We start from the raw sequence: 17,330 nt of genomic DNA, 5'->3' as shown, positions 1-17,330 counted from the left end.
CTCGTGTGTTTGCATGGGTGGTTCAGTGGTAGAGTTTTCGCCTGCCACGCGGGAGGCCCGGGTTCGATTCCCGGCCAATGCAAAGCGGCTCTTTTAATAACTGTACACTCAGCGCTGAACTCCAGCTAATTCAGTCTTATCTCAAGACAGGTACTCCACATTTCCGCTCAACCCCTGGCAAGCGGAGCCCTGAGGCTGGCTCATTACAGTTCCCCTAGCTAAAAACTACACAGAGGCATCTCAGCTTCACACTTCTGACCGCCTTCTTGCCCATCCTTGCATCTGTGCACTTTCTCACACATTCCACTGTCTTATTGTCTTTGTTGAGCAACAGTCTCGTGTTAGCTTGAGAAGAGCCTCTCACCTGACTCGTGTACCGTACTATGGCTTAAAATCGGACACTTCTCATAGCTTGCTGCTGCTCCAGGTTGACATTCACTGCATGTGGCTCAGGTGGGGAGATGGGCTCCAAAGAAAGAGGCAGAAAACGGCAAGAGTGGAGCTCACGGTTGTGCCGGAATAGCTCAGTTGGGAGAGCGTTAGACTGAAGATCTAAAGGTCCCTGGTTCAATCCCGGGTTCTGGCAGCACGTGACGTGAGTCTTGGAGCTCGTCTCTGCCTTGGGCTGCGATGTACCCGCTGGTTCCATGGTTCCATGGTGTAATGGTTAGCACTCTGGGCTCTGAATCCAGCGATCCGAGTTCAAATCTCGGTGGGACCTGTCATGGGTTCAGTTTTGCGCCCCAAGGCGCACTCTTGCCCAAAAACGTTTCTTTTGCACTTTTTGCATGTGGTGTAGCCGACCTTTTCTGCCGCTTGGCCGGTTAGCTCAGCTGGTTAGAGCGTGGTGCTAATAGCGCCAAGGTCATGGGTTCGATCCCCATACGGGCCACGCTTTCTCTTTCTCCCGGTGGTCGGAGTGCTTGGAGATCAGAGGTAAGGAAAATGAAAGTGTCCGACGTGATTATAAGAACACAGTCGTGCCAGATTCACCTGCGTCGTGGTGAGAAAAAGAAATGGAGGATACACGCATTTCTCTTAGCTGACAATTCTGCAGCAAGTGGACTGGCAAAGTGTACGTCTACATACACAATTTGCTCAAAGAGCGTAGTAGTTCTTGAAGAAAAATCCAACCCGCACTGTAAAACCATGCTGCCTTCTGGTGTTGTTTACAACTTTCTGATGGAACGAGGTTTTTTGGAGGCATTTATTGGAAAAGTCGACGGAGTTGTCAAGCATCCCGAAGCAGCACTTCCACTAGAAGGTCCCAGAGTTCTTGTGCTTCAAGCACTTCAATTTATAAATACTCCGTTGATCTTAACAGTTGTGTGAAATGAGCTGTCATCACTCCGTTTTTGCTTTAGCAATTTTTCCGGTCTTTCAGCGGAAAGCCGGTCTCGTGTGTTTGCATGGGTGGTTCAGTGGTAGAATTCTCGCCTGCCACGCGGGAGGCCCGGGTTCCATTCCCGGCCAATGCAAAGCGGCTCTTTTAATAACTGTACACTCAGCGCTGAACTCCAGCTAATTCAGTCTTATCTCAAGACAGGTACTCCACATTTCCGCTCAACCCCTGGCAAGCGGAGCCCTGAGGCTAGCTCATTACAGTTCCCCTAGCTAAAAACTACACAGAGGCATCTCAGCTTCACACTTCTGACCGCCTTCTTGCCCATCCTTGCATCTGTGCACTTTCTCACACATTCCACTGTCTGACATATTGTCTTTGTTGAGCAACAGTCTCGTGTTAGCTTGAGAAGAGCCTCTCACCTGACTCGTATACCGTACTATGGCTTAAAATCGGACACTTCTCATAGCTTGCTGCTGCTCCAGGTTGACATTCACTGCATATGGCTCAGGTGGGGAGATGGGCTCCAAAGAAAGAGGCAGAAAACGGCAAGAGTGGAGCTCACGGTTGTGCCGGAATAGCTCAGTTGGGAGAGCGTTAGACTGAAGATCTAAAGGGCCCTGGTTCAATCCCGGGTTCTGGCAGCACGTGACGTGAGTCTTGGAGCTCGTCTCCGCCTTGGGCTGCGATGTACCCGCTGGTTCCATGGTGTAATGGTTAGCACTCTGGGCTCTGAATCCAGCGATCTGAGTTCAAATCTCGGTGGGACCTGTCATGGGCTCAGTTTTGCGCCCCAAGGCGCACTCTTGCCCAAAAACGTTTCTTTTGCACTTTTTGCATGTGGTGTAGCCGACCTTTTCTGCCGCTTGGCCGGTTAGCTCAGCTGGTTAGAGCGTGGTGCTAATAGCGCCAAGGTCATGGGTTCGATCCCCATACGGGCCACGCTTTCTCTTTCTCCCGGTGGTCGGAGTGCTTGGAGATCAGAGGTAAGGAAAATGAAAGTGTCCGACGTGATTATAAGAACACAGTCGTGCCAGATTCACCTGCGTCGTGGTGAGAAAAAGAAATGGAGGATACACGCATTTCTCTTAGCTGACAATTCTGCAGCAAGTGGACTGGCAAAGTGTACGTCTACATACACAATTTGCTCAAAGAGCGTAGTAGTTCTTGAAGAAAAATCCAACCCGCACTGTAAAACCATGCTGCCTTCTGGTGTTGTTTACAACTTTCTGATGGAACGAGCTTTTTTGGAGGCATTTATTGGAAAAGTCGACGGAGTTGTCAAGCATCCCGAAGCAGCACTTCCACTAGAAGGTCCCAGAGTTCTTGTGCTTCAAGCACTTCAATTTATAAATACTCCGTTGATCTTAACAGTTGTGTGAAATGAGCTGTCATCACTCCGTTTTTGCTTTAGCAATTTTTCCGGTCTTTCGGCGGAAAGCTGGTCTCGTGTGTTAGCATGGGTGGTTCAGTGGTAGAATTCTCGCCTGCCACGCGGGAGGCCCGGGTTCCATTCCCGGCCAATGCAAAGCGGCTCTTTTAATAACTGTACACTCAGCGCTGAACTCCAGCTAATTCAGTCTTATCTCAAGACAGGTACTCCACATTTCCGCTCAACCCCTGGCAAGCGGAGCCCTGAGGCTGGCTCATTACAGTTCCCCTAGCTAAAAACTACACAGAGGCATCTCAGCTTCACACTTCTGACCGCCTTCTTGCCCATCCTTGCATCTGTGCACTTTCTCACACATTCCACTGTCTGACATATTGTCTTTGTTGAGCAACAGTCTCGTGTTAGCTTGAGAAGAGCCTCTCACCTGACTCGTGTACCGTACTATGGCTTAAAATTGGACACTTCTCATAGCTTGCTGGTGCTCCAGGTTGACATTCACTGCATGTGGCTCAGGTGGGGAGATGGGCTCCAAAGAAAGAGGCAGAAAACGGCAAGAGTGGAGCTCACGGTTGTGCCGGAATAGCTCAGTTGGGAGAGCGTTAGACTGAAGATCTAAAGGTCCCTGGTTCAATCCTGGGTTCTGGCAGCACGTGACGTGAGTCTTGGAGCTCGTCTCCGCCTTGGGCTGCGATGTACCCGCTGGTTCCATGGTGTAATGGTTAGCACTCTGGGCTCTGAATCCAGCGATCCGAGTTCAAATCTCTGTGGGACCTGTCATGGGCTCAGTTTTGCGCCCCAAGGCGCACTCTTGCCCAAAAACGTTTCTTTTGCACTTTTTGCATGTGGTGTAGCCGACCTTTTCTGCCGCTTGGCCGGTTAGCTCAGCTGGTTAGAGCGTGGTGCTAATAACGCCAAGGTCATGGGTTCGATCCCCGTACGGGCCACGCTTTCTCTTTCTCCCGGTGGTCGGAGTGCTTGGAGATCAGAGGTAAGGAAAATGAAAGTGTCCGACGTGATTATAAGAACACAGTCGTGCCAGATTCACCTGCGTCGTGGTGAGAAAAAGAAATGGAGGATACACGCATTTCTCTTAGCTGACAATTCTGCAGCAAGTGGACTGGCAAAGTGTACGTCTACATACACAATTTGCTCAAAGAGCGTAGTAGTTCTTGAAGAAAAATCCAACCCGCACTGTAAAACCATGCTGCCTTCTGGTGTTGTTTACAACTTTCTGATGGAACGAGCTTTTTTGGAGGCATTTATTGGAAAAGTCGACGGAGTTGTCAAGCATCCCGAAGCAGCACTTCCACTAGAAGGTCCCAGAGTTCTTGTGCTTCAAGCACTTCAATTTATAAATACTCCGTTGATCTTAACAGTTGTGTGAAATGAGCTGTCATCTCTCCGTTTTTGCTTTAGCAATTTTTCCGGTCTTTCGGCGGAAAGCCGGTCTCGTGTGTTTGCATGGGTGGTTCAGTGGTAGAATTCTCGCCTGCCACGCGGGAGGCCCGGGTTCGATTCCCGGCCAATGCAAAGCGGCTCTTTTAATAACTGTACACTCAGCGCTGAACTCCAGCTAATTCAGTCTTATCTCAAGACAGGTACTCCACATTTCCGCTCAACCCCTGGCAAGCGGAGCCCTGAGGCTGGCTCATTACAGTTCCCCTAGCTAAAAACTACACAGAGGCATCTCAGCTTCACACTTCTGACCGCCTTCTTGCCCATCCTTGCATCTGTGCACTTTCTCACACATTCCACTGTCTGACATATTGTCTTTGTTGAGCAACAGTCTCGTGTTAGCTTGAGAAGAGCCTCTCACCTGACTCGTGTACCGTACTATGGCTTAAAATCGGACACTTCTCATAGCTTGCTGCTGCTCCAGGTTGACATTCACTGCATGTGGCTCAGGTGGGGAGATGGGCTCCAAAGAAAGAGGCAGAAAACGGCAAGAGTGGAGCTCACGGTTGTGCCGGAATAGCTCAGTTGGGAGAGCGTTAGACTGAAGATCTAAAGGTCCCTGGTTCAATCCCGGGTTCTGGCAGCACGTGACGTGAGTCTTGGAGCTCGTCTCTGCCTTGGGCTGCGATGTACCCGCTGGTTCCATGGTGTAATGGTTAGCACTCTGGGCTCTGAATCCAGCGATCCGAGTTCAAATCTCGGTGGGACCTGTCATGGGCTCAGTTTTGCGCCCCAAGGCGCACTCTTGCCCAAAAACGTTTCTTTTGCACTTTTTGCATGTGGTGTAGCCGACCTTTTCTGCCACTTGGCCGGTTAGCTCAGCTGGTTAGAGCGTGGTGCTAATAACGCCAAGGTCATGGGTTCGATCCCCGTACGGGCCACGCTTTCTCTTTCTCCCGGTGGTCGGAGTGCTTGGAGATCAGAGGTAAGGAAAATGAAAGTGTCCGACGTGATTATAAGAACACAGTCGTGCCAGATTCACCTGCGTCGTGGTGAGAAAAAGAAATGGAGGATACACGCATTTCTCTTAGCTGACAATTCTGCAGCAAGTGGACTGGCAAAGTGTACGTCTACATACACAATTTGCTCAAAGAGCGTAGTAGTTCTTGAAGAAAAATCCAACCCGCACTGTAAAACCATGCTGCCTTCTGGTGTTGTTTACAACTTTCTGATGGAACGAGCTTTTTTGGAGGCATTTATTGGAAAAGTCGACGGAGTTGTCAAGCATCCCGAAGCAGCACTTCCACTAGAAGGTCCCAGAGTTCTTGTGCTTCAAGCACTTCAATTTATAAATACTCCGTTGATCTTAAAAGTTGTGTGAAATGAGCTGTCGTCACTCCGTTTTTGCTTTAGCAATTTTTCCGGTCTTTCGGCGGAAAGCCGGTCTCGTGTGTTTGCATGGGTGGTTCAGTGGTAGAATTCTCACCTGCCACGCGGGAGGCCTGGGTTCGATTCCCGGCCAATGCAAAGTAGCTCTTTTAATAACTGTACACTCAGCGCTGAACTCCAGCTAATTCAGTCTTATCTCAAGACAGGTACTCCACATTTCCGCTCAACCCCTGGCAAGCGGAGCCCTGAGGCTGGCTCATTACAGTTCCCCTAGCTAAAAACTACACAGAGGCATCTCAGCTTCACACTTCTGACCGCCTTCTTGCCCATCCTTGCATCTGTGCACTTTCTCACACATTCCACTGTCTGACATATTGTCTTTGTTGAGCAACAGTCTCGTGTTAGCTTGAGAAGAGCCTCTCACCTGACTCGTGTACCGTACTATGGCTTAAAATCGGACACTTCTCATAGCTTGCTGCTGCTCCAGGTTGACATTCACTGCATGTGGCTCAGGTGGGGAGATGGGCTCCAAAGAAAGAGGCAGAAAACGGCAAGAGTGGAGCTCACGGTTGTGCTGGAATAGCTCAGTTGGGAGAGCGTTAGACTGAAGATCTAAAGGTCCCTGGTTCAATCCCGGGTTCGGGCAGCACGTGACGTGAGTCTTGGAGCTCGTCTCTGCCTTGGGCTGCGATGTACCCGCTGGTTCCATGGTGTAATGGTTAGCACTCTGGGCTCTGAATCCAGCGATCCGAGTTCAAATCTCGGTGGGACCTGTCATGGGCTCAGTTTGCGCCCCAAGGCGCACTCTTGCCCAAAAACGTTTCTTTTGCACTTTTTGCATGTGGTGTAGCCGACCTTTTCTGCCACTTGGCCGGTTAGCTCAGCTGGTTAGAGCGTGGTGCTAATAACGCCAAGGTCATGGGTTCGATCCCCGTACGGGCCACACTTTCTCTTTCTCCCGGTGGTCGGAGTGCTTGGAGATCAGAGGTAAGGAAAATGAAAGTGTCCGACGTGATTATAAGAACACAGTCGTGCCAGATTCACCTACGTCGTGGTGAGAAAAAGAAATGGAGGATACACGCATTTCTCTTAGCTGACAATTCTGCAGCAAGTGGACTGGCAAAGTGTACGTCTACATACACAATTTGCTCAAAGAGCGTAGTAGTTCTTGAAGAAAAATCCAACCCGCACTGTAAAACCATGCTGCCTTCTGGTGTTGTTTACAACTTTCTGATGGAACGAGCTTTTTTGGAGGCATTTATTGGAAAAGTCGACGGAGTTGTCAAGCATCCCGAAGCAGCACTTCCACTAGAAGGTCCCAGAGTTCTTGTGCTTCAAGCACTTCAATTTATAAATACTCCGTTGATCTTAAAAGTTGTGTGAAATGAGCTGTCATCACTCCGTTTTTGCTTTAGCAATTTTTCCGGTCTTTCGGCGGAAAGCCGGTCTCGTGTGTTTGCATGGGTGGTTCAGTGGTAGAATTCTCACCTGCCACGCGGGAGGCCTGGGTTCGATTCCCGGCCAATGCAAAGTAGCTCTTTTAATAACTGTACACTCAGCGCTGAACTCCAGCTAATTCAGTCTTATCTCAAGACAGGTACTCCACATTTCCGCTCAACCCCTGGCAAGCGGAGCCCTGAGGCTGGCTCATTACAGTTCCCCTAGCTAAAAACTACACAGAGGCATCTCAGCTTCACACTTCTGACCGCCTTCTTGCCCATCCTTGCATCTGTGCACTTTCTCACACATTCCACTGTCTGACATATTGTCTTTGTTGAGCAACAGTCTCGTGTTAGCTTGAGAAGAGCCTCTCACCTGACTCGTGTACCGTACTATGGCTTAAAATCGGACACTTCTCATAGCTTGCTGCTGCTCCAGGTTGACATTCACTGCATGTGGCTCAGGTGGGGAGATGGGCTCCAAAGAAAGAGGCAGAAAACGGCAAGAGTGGAGCTCACGGTTGTGCCGGAATAGCTCAGTTGGGAGAGCGTTAGACTGAAGATCTAAAGGTCCCTGGTTCAATCCCGGGTTCGGGCAGCACGTGACGTGAGTCTTGGAGCTCGTCTCTGCCTTGGGCTGCGATGTACCCGCTGGTTCCATGGTGTAATGGTTAGCACTCTGGGCTCTGAATCCAGCGATCCGAGTTCAAATCTCGGTGGGACCTGTCATGGGCTCAGTTTGCGCCCCAAGGCGCACTCTTGCCCAAAAACGTTTCTTTTGCACTTTTTGCATGTGGTGTAGCCGACCTTTTCTGCCACTTGGCCGGTTAACTCAGCTGGTTAGAGCGTGGTGCTAATAACGCCAAGGTCATGGGTTCGATCCCCGTACGGGCCACACTTTCTCTTTCTCCCGGTGGTCGGAGTGCTTGGAGATCAGAGGTAAGGAAAATGAAAGTGTCCGACGTGATTATAAGAACACAGTCGTGCCAGATTCACCTGCGTCGTGGTGAGAAAAAGAAATGGAGGATACACGCATTTCTCTTAGCTGACAATTCTGCAGCAAGTGGACTGGCAAAGTGTACGTCTACATACACAATTTGCTCAAAGAGCGTAGTAGTTCTTGAAGAAAAATCCAACCCGCACTGTAAAACCATGCTGCCTTCTGGTGTTGTTTACAACTTTCTGATGGAACGAGCTTTTTTGGAGGCATTTATTGGAAAAGTCGACGGAGTTGTCAAGCATCCCGAAGCAGCACTTCCACTAGAAGGTCCCAGAGTTCTTGTGCTTCAAGCACTTCAATTTATAAATACTCCGTTGATCTTAAAAGTTGTGTGAAATGAGCTGTCATCACTCCGTTTTTGCTTTAGCAATTTTTCCGGTCTTTCGGCGGAAAGCCGGTCTCGTGTGTTTGCATGGGTGGTTCAGTGGTAGAATTCTCACCTGCCACGCGGGAGGCCTGGGTTCGATTCCCGGCCAATGCAAAGTAGCTCTTTTAATAACTGTACACTCAGCGCTGAACTCCAGCTAATTCAGTCTTATCTCAAGACAGGTACTCCACATTTCCGCTCAACCCCTGGCAAGCGGAGCCCTGAGGCTGGCTCATTACAGTTCCCCTAGCTAAAAACTACACAGAGGCATCTCAGCTTCACACTTCTGACCGCCTTCTTGCCCATCCTTGCATCTGTGCACTTTCTCACACATTCCACTGTCTGACATATTGTCTTTGTTGAGCAACAGTCTCGTGTTAGCTTGAGAAGAGCCTCTCACCTGACTCGTGTACCGTACTATGGCTTAAAATCGGACACTTCTCATAGCTTGCTGCTGCTCCAGGTTGACATTCACTGCATGTGGCTCAGGTGGGGAGATGGGCTCCAAAGAAAGAGGCAGAAAACGGCAAGAGTGGAGCTCACGGTTGTGCCGGAATAGCTCAGTTGGGAGAGCGTTAGACTGAAGATCTAAAGGTCCCTGGTTCAATCCCGGGTTCTGGCAGCACGTGACGTGATTCTTGGAGCTCGTCTCTGCCTTGGGCTGCGATGTACCCGCTGGTTCCATGGTTCCATGGTGTAATGGTTAGCACTCTGGGCTCTGAATCCAGCAATCCGAGTTCAAATCTCGGTGGGACCTGTCATGGGCTCAGTTTTGCGCCCCAAGGCGCACTCTTGCCCAAAAACGTTTCTTTTGCACTTTTTGCATGTGGTGTAGCCGACCTTTCCTGCTGCTTGGCCGGTTAGCTCAGCTGGTTAGAGCGTGGTGCTAATAACGCCAAGGTCATGGGTTCGATCCCCGTATGGGCCACGCTTTCTCTTTCTCCCGGTGGTCGGAGTGCTTGGAGATCAGAGGTAAGGAAAATGAAAGTGTCTGACGTGATTATAAGAACACAGTCGTGCCAGATTCACCTGCGTCGTGGTGAGAAAAAGAAATGGAGGATACACGCATTTCTCTTAGCTGACAATTCTGCAGCAAGTGGACTGGCAAAGTGTACGTCTACATACACAATTTGCTCAAAGAGCGTAGTAGTTCTTGAAGAAAAATCCAACCCGCACTGTAAAACCATGCTGCCTTCTGGTGTTGTTTACAACTTTCTGATGGAACGAGCTTTTTTGGAGGCATTTATTGGAAAAGTCGACGGAGTTGTCAAGCATCCCGAAGCAGCACTTCCACTAGAAGGTCCCAGAGTTCTTGTGCTTCAAGCACTTCAATTTATAAATACTCCGTTGATCTTAACAGTTGTGTGAAATGAGCTGTCATCACTCCGTTTTTGCTTTAGCAATTTTTCCGGTCTTTCGGCGGAAAGCCGGTCTAGTGTGTTTGCATGGGTGGTTCAGTGGTAGAATTCTCGCCTGCCACGCGGGAGGCCCGGGTTCGATTCCCGGCCAATGCAAAGCGGCTCTTTTAATAACTGTACACTCAGCGCTGAACTCCAGCTAATTCAGTCTTATCTCAAGACAGGTACTCCACATTTCCGCTCAACCCCTGGCAAGCGGAGCCCTGAGGCTGGCTCATTACAGTTCCCCTAGCTAAAAACTACACAGAGGCATCTCAGCTTCACACTTCTGACCGCCTTCTTGCCCATCCTTGCATCTGTGCACTTTCTCACACATTCCACTGTCTGACATATTGTCTTTGTTGAGCAACAGTCTCGTGTTAGCTTGAGAAGAGCCTCTCACCTGACTCGTGTACCGTACTATGGCTTAAAATCGGACACTTCTCATAGCTTGCTGCTGCTCCAGGTTGACATTCACTGCATGTGGCTCAGGTGGGGAGATGGGCTCCAAAGAAAGAGGCAGAAAACGGCAAGAGTGGAGCTCACGGTTGTGCCGGAATAGCTCAGTTGGGAGAGCGTGGTGCTAATAACGCCAAGGTCATGGGTTCGATCCCCGTATGGGCCACGCTTTCTCTTTCTCCCGGTGGTCGGAGTGCTTGGAAATCAGAGGTAAGGAAAATGAAAGTGTCTGACGTGATTATAAGAACACAGTCGTGCCAGATTCACCTGCGTCGTGGTGAGAAAAAGAAATGGAGGATACACGCATTTCTCTTAGCTGACAATTCTGCAGCAAGTGGACTGGCAAAGTGTACGTCTACATACACAATTTGCTCAAAGAGCGTAGTAGTTCTTGAAGAAAAATCCAACCCGCACTGTAAAACCATGCTGCCTTCTGGTGTTGTTTACAACTTTCTGATGGAACGAGCTTTTTTGGAGGCATTTATTGGAAAAGTCGACGGAGTTGTCAAGCATCCCGAAGCAGCACTTCCACTAGAAGGTCCCAGAGTTCTTGTGCTTCAAGCACTTCAATTTATAAATACTCCGTTGATCTTAACAGTTGTGTGAAATGAGCTGTCATCACTCCGTTTTTGCTTTAGCAATTTTTCCGGTCTTTCGGCGGAAAGCCGGTCTAGTGTGTTTGCATGGGTGGTTCAGTGGTAGAATTCTCGCCTGCCACGCGGGAGGCCCGGGTTCGATTCCCGGCCAATGCAAAGCGGCTCTTTTAATAACTGTACACTCAGCGCTGAACTCCAGCTAATTCAGTCTTATCTCAAGACAGGTACTCCACATTTCCGCTCAACCCCTGGCAAGCGGAGCCCTGAGGCTGGCTCATTACAGTTCCCCTAGCTAAAAACTACACAGAGGCATCTCAGCTTCACACTTCTGACCGCCTTCTTGCCCATCCTTGCATCTGTGCACTTTCTCACACATTCCACTGTCTGACATATTGTCTTTGTTGAGCAACAGTCTCGTGTTAGCTTGAGAAGAGCCTCTCACCTGACTCGTGTACCGTACTATGGCTTAAAATCGGACACTTCTCATAGCTTGCTGCTGCTCCAGGTTGACATTCACTGCATGTGGCTCAGGTGGGGAGATGGGCTCCAAAGAAAGAGGCAGAAAACGGCAAGAGTGGAGCTCACGGTTGTGCCGGAATAGCTCAGTTGGGAGAGCGTTAGACTGAAGATCTAAAGGTCCCTGGTTCAATCCCGGGTTCTGGCAGCACGTGACGTGAGTCTTGGAGCTCGTCTCCGCCTTGGGCTGCGATGTACCCGCTGGTTCCATGGTGTAATGGTTAGCACTCTGGGCTCTGAATCCAGCGATCCGAGTTCAAATCTCGGTGGGACCTGTCATGGGCTCAGTTTTGCGCCCCAAGGCGCACTCTTGCCCAAAAACGTTTCTTTTGCACTTTTTGCATGTGGTGTAGCCGACCTTTTCTGCCGCTTGGCCGGTTAGCTCAGCTGGTTAGAGCGTGGTGCTAATAGCGCCAAGGTCATGGGTTCGATCCCCATACGGGCCACGCTTTCTCTTTCTCCCGGTGGTCGGAGTGCTTGGAGATCAGAGGTAAGGAAAATGAAAGTGTCCGACGTGATTATAAGAACACAGTCGTGCCAGATTCACCTGCGTCGTGGTGAGAAAAAGAAATGGAGGATACACGCATTTCTCTTAGCTGACAATTCTGCAGCAAGTGGACTGGCAAAGTGTACGTCTACATACACAATTTGCTCAAAGAGCGTAGTAGTTCTTGAAGAAAAATCCAACCCGCACTGTAAAACCATGCTGCCTTCTGGTGTTGTTTACAACTTTCTGATGGAACGAGGTTTTTTGGAGGCATTTATTGGAAAAGTCGACGGAGTTGTCAAGCATCCCGAAGCAGCACTTCCACTAGAAGGTCCCAGAGTTCTTGTGCTTCAAGCACTTCAATTTATAAATACTCCGTTGATCTTAACAGTTGTATGAAATGAGCTGTCATCACTCCGTTTTTGCTTTAGCAATTTTTCCGGTCTTTCGGCGGAAAGCCGGTCTCGTGTGTTTGCATGGGTGGTTCAGTGGTAGAATTCTCGCCTGCCACGCGGGAGGCCCGGGTTCCATTCCCGGCCAATGCAAAGCGGCTCTTTTAATAACTGTACACTCAGCGCTGAACTCCAGCTAATTCAGTCTTATCTCAAGACAGGTACTCCACATTTCCGCTCAACCCCTGGCAAGCGGAGCCCTGAGGCTAGCTCATTACAGTTCCCCTAGCTAAAAACTACACAGAGGCATCTCAGCTTCACACTTCTGACCGCCTTCTTGCCCATCCTTGCATCTGTGCACTTTCTCACACATTCCACTGTCTGACATATTGTCTTTGTTGAGCAACAGTCTCGTGTTAGCTTGAGAAGAGCCTCTCACCTGACTCGTATACCGTACTATGGCTTAAAATCGGACACTTCTCATAGCTTGCTGCTGCTCCAGGTTGACATTCACTGCATGTGGCTCAGGTGGGGAGATGGGCTCCAAAGAAAGAGGCAGAAAACGGCAAGAGTGGAGCTCACGGTTGTGCCGGAATAGCTCAGTTGGGAGAGCGTTAGACTGAAGATCTAAAGGTCCCTGGTTCAATCCCGGGTTCTGGCAGCACGTGACGTGAGTCTTGGAGCTCGTCTCCGCCTTGGGCTGCGATGTACCCGCTGGTTCCATGGTGTAATGGTTAGCACTCTGGGCTCTGAATCCAGCGATCTGAGTTCAAATCTCGGTGGGACCTGTCATGGGCTCAGTTTTGCGCCCCAAGGCGCACTCTTGCCCAAAAACGTTTCTTTTGCACTTTTTGCATGTGGTGTAGCCGACCTTTTCTGCCGCTTGGCCGGTTAGCTCAGCTGGTTAGAGCGTGGTGCTAATAGCGCCAAGGTCATGGGTTCGATCCCCATACGGGCCACACTTTCTCTTTCTCCCGGTGGTCGGAGTGCTTGGAGATCAGAGGTAAGGAAAATGAAAGTGTCCGACGTGATTATAAGAACACAGTCGTGCCAGATTCACCTGCGTCGTGGTGAGAAAAAGAAATGGAGGATACACGCATTTCTCTTAGCTGACAATTCTGCAGCAAGTGGACTGGCAAAGTGTACGTCTACATACACAATTTTCTCAAAGAGCGTAGTAGTTCTTGAAGAAAAATCCAACCCGCACTGTAAAACCATGCTGCCTTCTGGTGTTGTTTACAACTTTCTGATGGAACGAGCTTTTTTGGAGGCATTTATTGGAAAAGTCGACGGAGTTGTCAAGCATCCCGAAGCAGCACTTCCACTAGAAGGTCCCAGAGTTCTTGTGCTTCAAGCACTTCAATTTATAAATACTCCGTTGATCTTAACAGTTGTGTGAAATGAGCTGTCATCACTCCGTTTTTGCTTTAGCAATTTTTCCGGTCTTTCGGCGGAAAGCTGGTCTCGTGTGTTTGCATGGGTGGTTCAGTGGTAGAATTCTCGCCTGCCACGCGGGAGGCCCGGGTTCCATTCCCGGCCAATGCAAAGCGGCTCTTTTAATAACTGTACACTCAGCGCTGAACTCCAGCTAATTCAGTCTTATCTCAAGACAGGTACTCCACATTTCCGCTCAACCCCTGGCAAGCGGAGCCCTGAGGCTGGCTCATTACAGTTCCCCTAGCTAAAAACTACACAGAGGCATCTCAGCTTCACACTTCTGACCGCCTTCTTGCCCATCCTTGCATCTGTGCACTTTCTCACACATTCCACTGTCTGACATATTGTCTTTGTTGAGCAACAGTCTCGTGTTAGCTTGAGAAGAGCCTCTCACCTGACTCGTGTACCGTACTATGGCTTAAAATCGGACACTTCTCATAGCTTGCTGCTGCTCCAGGTTGACATTCACTGCATGTGGCTCAGGTGGGGAGATGGGCTCCAAAGAAAGAGGCAGAAAACGGCAAGAGTGGAGCTCACGGTTGTGCCGGAATAGCTCAGTTGGGAGAGCGTTAGACTGAAGATCTAAAGGTCCCTGGTTCAATCCCGGGTTCTGGCAGCACGTGACGTGAGTCTTGGAGCTCGTCTCTGCCTTGGGCTGCGATGTACCCGCTGGTTCCATGGTGTAATGGTTAGCACTCTGGGCTCTGAATCCAGCGATCTGAGTTCAAATCTCGGTGGGACCTGTCATGGGCTCAGTTTTGCGCCCCAAGGCGCACTCTTGCCCAAAAACGTTTCTTTTGCACTTTTTGCATGTGGTGTAGCCGACCTTTTCTGCCGCTTGGCCGGTTAGCTCAGCTGGTTAGAGCGTGGTGCTAATAGCGCCAAGGTCATGGGTTCGATCCCCATACGGGCCACGCTTTCTCTTTCTCCCGGTGGTCGGAGTGCTTGGAGATCAGAGGTAAGGAAAATGAAAGTGTCCGACGTGATTATAAGAACACAGTCGTGCCAGATTCACTTGCGTCGTGGTGAGAAAAAGAAATGGAGGATACACGCATTTCTCTTAGCTGACAATTCTGCAGCAAGTGGACTGGCAAAGTGTACGTCTACATACACAATTTGCTCAAAGAGCGTAGTAGTTCTTGAAGAAAAATCCAACCCGCACTGTAAAACCATGCTGCCTTCTGGTGTTGTTTACAAGTTTCTGATGGAACGAGCTTTTTTGGAGGCATTTATTGGAAAAGTCGACGGAGTTGTCAAGCATCCCGAAGCAGCACTTCCACTAGAAGGTCCCAGAGTTCTTGTGCTTCAAGCACTTCAATTTATAAATACTCCGTTGATCTTAACAGTTGTGTGAAATGAGCTGTCATCACTCCGTTTTTGCTTTAGCAATTTTTCCGGTCTTTCGGCGGAAAGCTGGTCTCGTGTGTTAGCATGGGTGGTTCAGTGGTAGAATTCTCGCCTGCCACGCGGGAGGCCCGGGTTAGATTCCCGGCCAATGCAAAGCGGCTCTTTTAATAACTGTACACTCAGCGCTGAACTCCAGCTAATTCAGTCTTATCTCAAGACAGGTACTCCACATTTCCGCTCAACCCCTGGCAAGCGGAGCCCTGAGGCTGGCTCATTACAGTTCCCCTAGCTAAAAACTACACAGAGGCATCTCAGCTTCACACTTCTGACCGCCTTCTTGCCCATCCTTGCATCTGTGCACTTTCTCACACATTCCACTGTCTGACATATTGTCTTTGTTGAGCAACAGTCTCGTGTTAGCTTGAGAAGAGCCTCTCACCTGACTCGTGTACCGTACTATGGCTTAAAATTGGACACTTCTCATAGCTTGCTGGTGCTCCAGGTTGACATTCACTGCATGTGGCTCAGGTGGGGAGATGGGCTCCAAAGAAAGAGGCAGAAAACGGCAAGAGTGGAGCTCACGGTTGTGCCGGAATAGCTCAGTTGGGAGAGCGTTAGACTGAAGATCTAAAGGTCCCTGGTTCAATCCCGGGTTCTGGCAGCACGTGACGTGAGTCTTGGAGCTCGTCGCCGCCTTGGGCTGCGATGTACCCGCTGGTTCCATGGTGTAATGGTTAGCACTCTGGGCTCTGAATCCAGCGATCCGAGTTCAAATCTCGGTGGGACCTGTCATGGGCTCAGTTTTGCGCCCCAAGGCGCACTCTTGCCCAAAAACGTTTCTTTTGCACTTTTTGCATGTGGTGTAGCCGACCTTTTCTGCCGCTTGGCCGGTTAGCTCAGCTGGTTAGAGCGTGGTGCTAATAGCGCCAAGGTCATGGGTTCGATCCCCATACGGGCCACGCTTTCTCTTTCTCCCGGTGGTCGGAGTGCTTGGAGATCAGAGGTAAGGAAAATGAAAGTGTCCGACGTGATTATAAGAACACAGTCGTGCCAGATTCACTTGCGTCGTGGTGAGAAAAAGAAATGGAGGATACACGCATTTCTCTTAGCTGACAATTCTGCAGCAAGTGGACTGGCAAAGTGTACGTCTACATACACAATTTGCTCAAAGAGCGTAGTAGTTCTTGAAGAAAAATCCAACCCGCACTGTAAAACCATGCTGCCTTCTGGTGTTGTTTACAAGTTTCTGATGGAACGAGCTTTTTTGGAGGCATTTATTGGAAAAGTCGACGGAGTTGTCAAGCATCCCGAAGCAGCACTTCCACTAGAAGGTCCCAGAGTTCTTGTGCTTCAAGCACTTCAATTTATAAATACTCCGTTGATCTTAACAGTTGTGTGAAATGAGCTGTCATCACTCCGTTTTTGCTTTAGCAATTTTTCCGGTCTTTCGGCGGAAAGCTGGTCTCGTGTGTTAGCATGGGTGGTTCAGTGGTAGAATTCTCGCCTGCCACGCGGGAGGCCCGGGTTAGATTCCCGGCCAATGCAAAGCGGCTCTTTTAATAACTGTACACTCAGCGCTGAACTCCAGCTAATTCAGTCTTATCTCAAGACAGGTACTCCACATTTCCGCTCAACCCCTGGCAAGCGGAGCCCTGAGGCTGGCTCATTACAGTTCCCCTAGCTAAAAACTACACAGAGGCATCTCAGCTTCACACTTCTGACCGCCTTCTTGCCCATCCTTGCATCTGTGCACTTTCTCACACATTCCACTGTCTGACATATTGTCTTTGTTGAGCAACAGTCTCGTGTTAGCTTGAGAAGAGCCTCTCACCTGACTCGTGTACCGTACTATGGCTTAAAATTGGACACTTCTCATAGCTTGCTGGTGCTCCAGGTTGACATTCACTGCATGTGGCTCAGGTGGGGAGATGGGCTCCAAAGAAAGAGGCAGAAAACGGCAAGAGTGGAGCTCACGGTTGTGCCGGAATAGCTCAGTTGGGAGAGCGTTAGACTGAAGATCTAAAGGTCCCTGGTTCAATCCCGGGTTCTGGCAGCACGTGACGTGAGTCTTGGAGCTCGTCTCCGCCTTGGGCTGCGATGTACCCGCTGGTTCCATGGTGTAATGGTTAGCACTCTGGGCTCTGAATCCAGCGATCCGAGTTCAAATCTCGGTGGGACCTGTCATGGGCTCAGTTTTGCGCCCCAAGGCGCACTCTTGCCCAAAAACGTTTCTTTTGCACTTTTTGCATGTGGTGTAGCCGACCTTTTCTGCCGCTTGGCCGGTTAGCTCAGCTGGTTAGAGCGTGCTGCTAATAACGCCAAGGTCATGGGTTCGATCCCCGTACGGGCCACGCTTTCTCTTTCTCCCGGTGGTCGG

At 49.8% G+C, this 17,330-nt stretch overlaps 1 protein-coding gene and 16 non-coding genes across 17 annotated transcripts in view; all 17 read left to right on the top strand.

Moving 5' to 3' along the window:
* LOC125721095 (splicing factor U2AF 65 kDa subunit-like) overlaps positions 1 to 17,330 on the top strand; it is a 44,921-nt gene that overhangs the window by 16,202 nt on the left and 11,389 nt on the right. The window lies entirely within an intron of this gene.
* Positions 514 to 586, top strand: trnaf-gaa (transfer RNA phenylalanine (anticodon GAA)). Its single transcript has one exon. It is a non-coding gene; the product is annotated as a tRNA-Phe (tRNA).
* trnaq-cug (transfer RNA glutamine (anticodon CUG)) lies at positions 650 to 721 on the top strand. The gene has a single exon. It is a non-coding gene; the product is annotated as a tRNA-Gln (tRNA).
* trnaf-gaa (transfer RNA phenylalanine (anticodon GAA)) lies at positions 1,914 to 1,986 on the top strand. Its single transcript has one exon. It is a non-coding gene; the product is annotated as a tRNA-Phe (tRNA).
* Positions 4,698 to 4,770, top strand: trnaf-gaa (transfer RNA phenylalanine (anticodon GAA)). Its single transcript has one exon. It is a non-coding gene; the product is annotated as a tRNA-Phe (tRNA).
* Positions 4,826 to 4,897, top strand: trnaq-cug (transfer RNA glutamine (anticodon CUG)). Its single transcript has one exon. It is a non-coding gene; the product is annotated as a tRNA-Gln (tRNA).
* Positions 6,218 to 6,289, top strand: trnaq-cug (transfer RNA glutamine (anticodon CUG)). The gene has a single exon. It is a non-coding gene; the product is annotated as a tRNA-Gln (tRNA).
* On the top strand, positions 7,609 to 7,680 carry trnaq-cug (transfer RNA glutamine (anticodon CUG)). The gene has a single exon. It is a non-coding gene; the product is annotated as a tRNA-Gln (tRNA).
* Positions 8,872 to 8,944, top strand: trnaf-gaa (transfer RNA phenylalanine (anticodon GAA)). Its single transcript has one exon. It is a non-coding gene; the product is annotated as a tRNA-Phe (tRNA).
* Positions 11,366 to 11,438, top strand: trnaf-gaa (transfer RNA phenylalanine (anticodon GAA)). The gene has a single exon. It is a non-coding gene; the product is annotated as a tRNA-Phe (tRNA).
* On the top strand, positions 11,494 to 11,565 carry trnaq-cug (transfer RNA glutamine (anticodon CUG)). Its single transcript has one exon. It is a non-coding gene; the product is annotated as a tRNA-Gln (tRNA).
* Positions 12,758 to 12,830, top strand: trnaf-gaa (transfer RNA phenylalanine (anticodon GAA)). Its single transcript has one exon. It is a non-coding gene; the product is annotated as a tRNA-Phe (tRNA).
* Positions 14,150 to 14,222, top strand: trnaf-gaa (transfer RNA phenylalanine (anticodon GAA)). The gene has a single exon. It is a non-coding gene; the product is annotated as a tRNA-Phe (tRNA).
* On the top strand, positions 15,542 to 15,614 carry trnaf-gaa (transfer RNA phenylalanine (anticodon GAA)). The gene has a single exon. It is a non-coding gene; the product is annotated as a tRNA-Phe (tRNA).
* Positions 15,670 to 15,741, top strand: trnaq-cug (transfer RNA glutamine (anticodon CUG)). Its single transcript has one exon. It is a non-coding gene; the product is annotated as a tRNA-Gln (tRNA).
* trnaf-gaa (transfer RNA phenylalanine (anticodon GAA)) lies at positions 16,934 to 17,006 on the top strand. Its single transcript has one exon. It is a non-coding gene; the product is annotated as a tRNA-Phe (tRNA).
* Positions 17,062 to 17,133, top strand: trnaq-cug (transfer RNA glutamine (anticodon CUG)). Its single transcript has one exon. It is a non-coding gene; the product is annotated as a tRNA-Gln (tRNA).

The sequence above is a fragment of the Brienomyrus brachyistius genome, unplaced genomic scaffold (genome assembly GCF_023856365.1).
Source record: "Brienomyrus brachyistius isolate T26 unplaced genomic scaffold, BBRACH_0.4 scaffold32, whole genome shotgun sequence".
Taxonomy (NCBI): domain Eukaryota; kingdom Metazoa; phylum Chordata; class Actinopteri; order Osteoglossiformes; family Mormyridae; genus Brienomyrus; species Brienomyrus brachyistius.
The sequence above is the reverse complement of the archived record's forward strand: the minus strand, read 5'-3'. Positions and strand labels throughout refer to the sequence as shown.